We start from the raw sequence: 8131 nt of genomic DNA, 5'->3' as shown, positions 1-8131 counted from the left end.
TTCTACTTGGAGGCAACCATCATGTAGTAGAAACAGAGTTGTTTTACATTCTGATGCTTATTAGCCATGTGATCCTGGACAAACTATTTATCCTCCTCAAACCTCAGCCTTCCATCTGTTGCACTCTGCTTCTCACAGCATTGTTGTGGTAGATACAATCTGTAAAACTAAAAATGTCATGTACATAGGGAAGAGTTGTATGAAGTGTTGCAAAGTGTAATGAGAATCAGAATCCTTTATAGAGTAACAACAATATTGTATAGATAAACTACCTTGAAAGTCTCAAGGACTTTGGTCAATGCAGTGACCAATTATGATTCCAAAGGACCTACAATGAAAGATGCTACTCTATTACTTGACAGGAGAGGTGATGGACTTTAGATGCAGAATGAGATATTCATTTTGAAAATTGTTGATATAAGAATTTATAATACTTGACTAGGTGAATTTATTACAAATATTTTGTTTTTCTTTTTTCTTTTTTTAGCATGGAAAAGAGGTGAGAAGAGAAAAATAAATGTTGATTGAAAACAAGTTTTTTAAAATACATTTTGATTTAGAGTTTGGAGTTCCAAATTCTGTACCTCCCTCTTGTGCCCTCCACCCTCCCAAAGACATTAAGTAATCAAGTGTAGGTTATACATGTGCAATCATGTAAAGCATTCCCATATTAGTCATTTTTTATAGAAAGACTTGAATAAAAGAAAAGGAGGAAAGAAAGAAAGCTATCTGAAATCCAGAGAGACTGTGACTTGTCCAAGGTCCTCCAGTTATAAGTATTAAAAGTGGGATTTGAACCTAGTTACTCTGAGTCCAGTCAGTGCCCTTTCTGCTATATCATGCTGCCTAAGTCATGGAAGGTTTGGGGTTTGTGATAGGGCAACAAAATAAAGGATGCTTGAAATTTTGAGGTAATAATGATAGCTAGCATTTGTAAAGCACTTTTACACATATGTATGTGCAAGTCACTTAACCTATTGTAATAGCTTTCCAATTGGTCATCCTGCCTAGTATAGCTCATTTTCAACCCATCCTTCTCAGAGTTGCCAAAGTGACATTCTTTTAAAGCACAGGTATGGATGGCCATGTCATTCACCTAAATAGTCTAAAAACCTTGTGCTTTTGAATTTTGAATAGTGAATTCCAAACCCAGCTGAATGAGTGATATAGGTCCTAATAATGGGTTCCATACCTTTCAGGAATCCTAACCTTTGAGTAACAGAGCAGTCTTGTAATTGAACTCCACATCCAGCTTCACTAGCTTGAATTTGGATATGCCTATCTCCAAATATCTACTATGGCATCATACCTCTTCTCATAGGGAATTCTCTGTCTCTCTCCCAAGATTTTTATTTGTTCCTAATAAGGAAGTTTCCTTATAAACTCTGGCCTTGAAGCACTATAAATGATAAAAGACACTATCTTTGTCTGTGCAACAAACTGTTCCATACACAAGCTGGAAGGCTCCCAGGCAGGCTTACAGGCCCAGACTGTAGCCAGAGCATTTTTGGAAATACTGACTACCCTCCTCCTGATCCTATTTTGTAGATAGGGTGATATTCATTCCAGTTGAACCCTATTCAGTTCAACTTGGCATCTACTTTCAGGACCAAGTATGGCCTGTTCAAATGCTCTTACCTCCCTGATCCTCTATTTGCACCTAGGAGGCCAACCAATAAACAGAACCCAATGAACTTTTCTTCATTCTCCCTCAGAAGGTGATGAGGAAAAAGCAAGAAAAAAGCAGGTCTAGTTTTAAACTACTCTGTTAGATACACATGCTCTTAGATTATCAAAATTAGATTGTCAAAATGGACAGAGGCTCCCAAGTTTGACTGTGGGAGAGAAATGTAGTGATATATTTATATCTATATCTATCTATCTATATCTATATATGTATATATCTATATCTATACATATATATCTATATAACTATAACTATATATATAAATACAAAATCTCTTTATATTCATTTTCTTGGTCTTTAGATTGGAGTGGGAACCAAAAGCAGAGAAAATTGTGTGTGTGTGTGTGTGTGTGTGTGTGTGTGTATCTGTGTGTGTATGTGTGTCTGTGTGTGTGTGAGAATGCTGGAAGGTGGGGGTAGAGTGAGGCTAGCATCTACCTTGCTACGGGAATGGGAATAAGCTCCCAGACCTTGCTCTTTCACTAACATGCAAAAAATGTTACAGTCCTATGGTTCAGAGTAAGTAATTCTCAGAGTAAAATCTCATTAGGAGGTTGGCTCAGCCAAATAATGCAGTTCCGAAGATTACAAAAGTCCCAAGGCACTGCTTTGAAGACAAAGGGTGAAAGACCTAGATAAAGAATAGTAGAATTGTGAGCTGATCCAACTGTTTTGGAGAGCAATCTGAAATTATGTCCAAAGAGTTTTTAAACTGTCTATACTCTTTGATCCTACAATACCACTATTAAATCTGTTTCCAAAGATGATTAGGGAAAAAGGAAAAGAACCTATATGTTCTAAAATATTTTTAGAAACTCTCTTTGTGGTGATAAAGAACTGGAAATTGTGGAGAAGTCCATCAATTGGGGAATGGCTGAACCAGTTGTGGTATATGATTGTGATGGGATATTACTGTGCTGTAAGAAATGATGAGCTCAATGACCTTACAAAAAAATGGATAGATTTGCACAAAATAATGAAGAGAAAAAATGAGCTGACCAAGAGAACATTGTATTTAGTAACAACAATATTGCTTTAAGAACAACTTTAAGTGAATAAGTCAATTTGACTATTGACTACAAAGGAGTTATAAAGGAAGAAGGTATCTGCATCTGGAGAAAGAACAGATAAGTAGATGTATAGAATGATTTTACATATGTGTGTGTATATTATGTGTGTATGTGTGTGGTGTGTAACTCCTGGTAGCCATCTCTAGAGCAGGGAGAGAGGAAAAAAGAAATTTACATAACTTTATTATGTGTTTAAAAGGAATAACAAGTTGTACATAATAGACTTCCAGTTTCATAAGCAATTACCTTTTTTTATACTATGCTATAGAAATGCTTATCCATAATTTTTTTAAAATGGTAAAGAATGGTCTCTGTATTACAGGTCACTTAGACCTGAATCTCTGAATCTGAGGAGAACAGGAGGGGAGCTTTAGGGAAAATACCTTGAAGTCACACTATTCATTTTGCAGAGCACATTTTTTAAAAAAACTGTCATTCTTTTGCTGAAGGATCATATCCAGTAGTTGATTCTGGTCACTTTTGAGCCTTGCTTTTGGGACATGTTGTCAGGATGTGCAAAGGAGATTGGAATGAGGAGATGAGGAATCCAATGACAAGAGTTCAGTTATAATAATGTACAATGAAAAGAGAGGAGGATTTCAAGTCAAATGACCTTGCTTGTAACCTTGTACTAGGTATGTGACATCACTCTTACTCACTGCCTCATCCAAAAAATGAAGAATTTGGGCTAGATTGTCTATGTAGTCTCTTCAGTTTCTAAATCCTTGATTCTATTGTTTGACTTTGATTAAAGGGGAGACACCGAAAAATTATCACCAACTCATAAAATCTTCCCATTATTGTGATATCACTTCAGAAATCCCATCCCTATGAGGAGGAAAATAATTGGGCTATTCAATTTTCCATGGATATCTATCCTAGGGTTCATGTTTGAGGCATCCTATCAATAATATATCAGTGTTTTAGAAACCCTTCAAAGTGATAGAGAGTATAGTGACTAGAGGTCAGCAGACCTGAGTTCAAGGTCCAACTGTGATGCATTCTTTCCATGTGATGCTGGGCAATTCACTAAGCTTCTAATTGCCCAAATAATTTTCTTTTCTTTTTTTTTTTATATTATTGGCAGCCCAGCACAGGTGGTAAGTAAGTGGAGTGCAAACCAGCCTGGGCCATGCCATGACAAGGAAGTGACTGGAGTGGGCTTCAAACAGCCAGAAGCTATAGGTCCCAGATTCCTCAACTCACAAATGCCAAAGACAGATCCAAAGGTCAGTGAGAAAGCTCTTTCACTTGCGTGAGAAGGGAATGCAGCGGTCTAGCCCCAGCCCCAGGCAGTGGCATCTTCCATTGTTGGAACCCTGGCCTAAAACCTCTGGGAGAATTGAGCAGCTGATCTGAATCTCAGCCTTGAGTGGGGGCACTGATGTGAGGAGGACTGTTGGCTGGTGTGGTGGAGCTAGTAGAGGCCCTGGAAAGGGAATCCTGCTCACAGAGCAGAGCACAGGCTAGGGGAGCAATAAACTCCTCAACCTTGATTGTGCCACCTTGGAGAAACTGAGAACTTACAGGTCCCCAGAGTATACCCTGCCCTTGACAAAGAATTGAAAAGTCAAGCAACTGACTGGGAAAATGCACCAAAAAGGGAAAAGGAATAAAACAATAGAAGGTTACTTTCTTGGTGAGCAGGTATTTTCTCCCATCCTTTCAGATGGAAGAGGAGCAATTTAGGTCTTCAGAGGAAGACCTAAAAGTCAAGACTTCTGCATGCAAAACCTCCAAAATAAATATGCAGTGATCCCAGGCCATGAAAGAGCTCAAAAAGGATTTAGAAAATCAAGTAAGAGAAGTGGAGGAAAAATTGAGAAGAGAAATAAGAGTGATGCAAGAAAATCATGAAAAGCAAGTCAACAACTTGCTAAAGGAGACCCAAACAAACACTGAAGAAATTAACACCTTTAAAAATGGAGTAACTCAAATGGCAAAGGAGGCCCAAAAAGCCAATGAAGAGAAGAATGCTTTAAAGAGGAGAATTAGCCAAATGGAAAAGGAGGTTCAAAAGCTCACTAAAGACTTTATGAGAAACCAAGAAATTACAAAACAAAACCAAAAGAATGAAAAAATAGAAGACAATGTGAAATATCTAATTGGAAAAAAAACAACTGACTTGGAAAATAGATCCAGAAGAGGCAATTTAAAAATTATGGAACTACCTGAAAGCCATGATCAAAAAAAGAGCGTAGACATCATCTTTCAAGAAATTATCAAGAAAAACTGCCCTGATATTTTGGAACCAGAGGGTAAAATAAATATTGAAAGAATCCACCAATCACCTCTTGAAAGAGATTCAAAAAGAAAAACTCCTAGAAATATTGTAGCCAAATTCCAGAGTTCCCAGGTCAAGGAGAAAATATTGCAAGCAACCAGAAAGAAGCAATTCAAGTATTGTGGAAATACAATAAGGATAATGCAGGATCTGGCAGCTTCTACTTTAAGAGATTGAAGGACTTGGAATATGATATTCCAGAAGTCAAAGGGATTAGGACTAAAACCAAGGACCTCCTACCCAGCAACACTGAGTATAATACTTCAAGGGAAAAAATGGTCATTCAATGAAATAGAGGACTTTCAATCATTCTTGATGAAGAGATCAGAGCTGAATAGAAAATTTGACTTTTAAACACAAGAACCAAGAGAAGCATAAAAAAGGTAAACAAGAAAGAGAAAACTTAAGGGACTTACTAAAGCTGAACTGTTTACATTCCTATGTGGAAAGATAATGTTTGTAACTCTTGAAACTTTTCTCAGTATTTGGGTAGTTGGAGGGATTATACACATATGTATAGACAGAGGACACAGTGTGAGTTGAATAGGACAGGATGATATCTAAATAAATAAAATTAATGGGTGAGAGAGGAATATATTGGGAAGAGAAAGGGAAAAATGGAATGGAGCAAATTATCTGTCATAAAAAAGGCAAGAAAAAACTTTTTCAATGGAGGGGAAAAGGAGAAAGTGAGAGGGAAAAAGTGAAGCTTACTCTCATCACATTTGGCTTAAGGAGGGAATAACATGCACACTCAATTTGGTATGAAAATCTATCTTACACTACAGGAAAGCAGGGGAGAAGGGGATAAGTGGGATGTGAGGGGGAATGATAGATGGGAGGGAAATGAGAGCAGGGGGGTAATTAGAAGTAAACACTGTTGGGGAGAGAAAAAGTCAAAAGAGAATAGAATAAATGTGGAGGGCAGGATAGGATGGAGGGAAACATAGATAGTCTTTCACAACATGACTTTTATGGAAGTCTTTAGCAAAACTACACACATATAGCCTATATTGAATTGCTTGCCTTCTGAGCAGGGGTGGGTGGGTGGGGAGGGAGGAAGGGAGAGAAGTTGGAATTCAAAATTTTAGGAACGAGTGTTGAGAATTGTTTTTGCATGTAACTGGGAAATAAATACAGGTAATGGGGCATAAAAATCTATCTTGTCCTACAAGAAAAGAGAGAAGATGGGATAAGGGAAGAGAGGAGTGTGATGGAAGGAAGGGTAGATTGGGGGAAGAGGTAATAAAAATGCATGGCATTTTGGAGCAGGGGGAGGGGAGAGATGGGGAGAAAATTTGAAATTCAAAATTTTGTGGAAATGAATGTTGAAAACTAAAAATAAACAAACTGGAAAAAAATTTTTATTTTCAGTTTCAACATTTACTTCCACAAAATTTTGAATTTCAAATTTTCTTCCCATCTCCCCCTCACTTGCACTCAAGGACAATGTTCATGCTAATTACCCTTTCCTCCCATTTGCCCTCCCTTGTATCACCCTTCCCTCCCTCTTATCCCCTTCCCTTCAATTTTCCTCTAGGGCAAGATAGGTTTCTATACCCCATTGCCTATATATCTTATTTCCTAGTTGCATGTAAAAACAATTTCTTACATTCATTTTTACAGCTTTGAGTTCCACATCCTCTCCCTTCCCTTATTCCTATCCACCTTCATTGAGAAGGCAAGCAATTCAATATGGGTTCTACATGTATAGTGATGCAAAATACTTCCGTAACAGTTATTTTGTGAAAAACTAATTATATTTCTCTCTATCCTGTCCCACCCTCCATTTAAGTCTATTCTCTGTTTGACCTGTCCCTCTACCAAAGTGTTTGCTTCAGTGAGCTTTTGGACCTTTTCCCACTTCACCCATTCTTCTTTTTAAGGCATTCTTCTCTTTATTGGCTTTTTGGACCTCTTTTGTCATTTGGGTTAGTCTAATTTTAAAGGTGTTATTTCCTTCAGAATTTTTGAGGTTTCCTTTAGCAAGCTGTTGACTTGTTTTTCATAATTTTCTTGCATCACTCTTACTTCTCTTCCCAATTTTTCCTCTACTTCTTTTACTTGATTTTCAAAATTCTTTTTGAGCTCTTTGATAGCCTGAGACCAATTCATATTTTTCTTGGAGGCTTTGGATGCAGGAACTTTGCCTTTGTTGTCTTCTTCTGACTGTATGTTTTGATCTTCCTTATCACCAATGACATAAGAAAATACCTCTTCACCAAGAAAGTAAGACTCTATGGTCTGTTTCTTTTTCCCCCATTTGCTCATTTTCCCAGCAAATTACTTGACTTTTGAACTCTTTATTAAGTGTAAAGTCTCCAAGAGCAACCTCTTCTTTGGTAGTGGCTGCTGCCACCCAGGGGCTGGGGTGGGGACTGGGGCTGGGGCCAAACCATACTCCCCTCTTAGCCAGGTGAGAGACTTTTCTTACTGATCTTTGAAGCTGTCTTTGGCATTGGTGGGTTGAAAAGTCTGGAAACCACCTCAGCTGTCAGCGATTTAGTCCTCTATGGCCTGTTCTAGCTTTGTCCACCCCTGCCTAACTCTGTTCCACTCCTAGCCTCATGGTATAGACACTTCCTGTCAATTTTCCAGATTGTCTTGGGCTGGGAATTTGCTTCAGTCTGTACTTTTGTGGCTTCTGCTTCTCTAGAAGTTTTTTTAGAGTCATTTTTTACAGGTTTTTTGAAGAGTTTTCAGGGGAGAGCTCTAACAGGTCCTTGCTTCTATGCTGCCATCTTGGCTCCACCCCCAGCCCCAAGTAATTTTCTAAAATGATAAAAGGCAGATGAGTTGCTAGTGTGCTTTGGAAGAAGAACTACTAGGAGGTTCCTATGTTGGTGAGACTGAAAGAAATTGTAAATTCCTTAGAACCAGGCAATCATAATAAATCACACATTGGTAGCATAGTTTTACAAAGCTTGTTTGTTTCAGCAACCCTGCGAAGTAAGTGGTAAAAGTGCTGTCATTCCAGTTTCACTGATGAGGAAATTGATGCTCAGGTGAACTGACAACCCAAACGAATCCAATCCAATAAACATTTCCACAGTTAATAGGTATCAAGGTCAGGATTTGAGCTGGGTATTA

The sequence above is a fragment of the Notamacropus eugenii genome, chromosome 6 (assembly GCF_028372415.1).
Source record: "Notamacropus eugenii isolate mMacEug1 chromosome 6, mMacEug1.pri_v2, whole genome shotgun sequence".
NCBI lineage: Eukaryota > Metazoa > Chordata > Mammalia > Diprotodontia > Macropodidae > Notamacropus > Notamacropus eugenii.
The sequence above is the reverse complement of the archived record's forward strand: the minus strand, read 5'-3'. Positions refer to the sequence as shown.